Source organism: Alligator sinensis, unplaced genomic scaffold (assembly GCF_000455745.1).
Source record: "Alligator sinensis unplaced genomic scaffold, ASM45574v1 scaffold880_2, whole genome shotgun sequence".
Classification (NCBI taxonomy): Eukaryota; Metazoa; Chordata; order Crocodylia; family Alligatoridae; genus Alligator; species Alligator sinensis.
The window spans coordinates 77,502-78,135 of NW_005842934.1; the positions used below are offsets into that span (position 1 = coordinate 77,502).

The 634-nt window shown below is 63.2% G+C and overlaps 1 protein-coding gene across 4 annotated transcripts in view; it reads left to right on the forward strand.

The window, feature by feature from the left end:
* Positions 1-634, forward strand: part of RORC (RAR related orphan receptor C) — a 42,933-nt gene that overhangs the window by 14,379 nt on the left and 27,920 nt on the right. The gene's annotated exons all lie outside the window — the stretch shown is intronic.

The following is a 634-nucleotide window of genomic DNA, read 5'->3' on the forward strand; positions in this document are numbered from 1 at the left end:
TGGGGCACAGTGGTTGAAGCAAACGGCTTGGGTCCTGTGTTGGGGGGTGGGGAGGGGGGCAGAGCCCAGGACCCTTGGGTTCTGGGCTTAGCTGTAGGGGGAGGGGGGTGGAGTGGGGTAGGAGGAGAGACCGGGGGTCAGGACTCCTGGGTTCCCTGCGTAACCCAGGCACAACAGACCGGAGAAGGATATGTGAGCCAGGCCGCCTGGGTTCCTTGTACCCAGCTTTGGCTGTGGGGGTCAGTTCAGTGGCTGGCCTGCAGGAGGTTTGAAAGCCAGGACTCCTGGGTTCCTTGCTCGTGGCCCTGTGGATCTAGTGGCTAGCCTGGGGCAGGCTCGAAAGCCAGGACTCATGGGTCCCCTGTTCCCAGCTTGGCGTATGGAAGAGTCAGTCTAGCGCCAGCCTGAGTCGAGCCCAAAGGCCGGGACTCCTGGATTCCTTGCTCCTGGCCCTATCATTGAGCACCGTGCATTGAGTCGCACCTCTTCACTCCGTGCCTCAGTTTCCTCACCTGCTTTGCCAGCTTGCCTGGACCCTGGGCAAGCGAGGCACTAGGGCTGGGGGCAGGGAGTTCAGGGCCACGTGCTGCAGCAGCACTGGGTGTATCTCCCCCCGGCACGCACACTCCCCCCC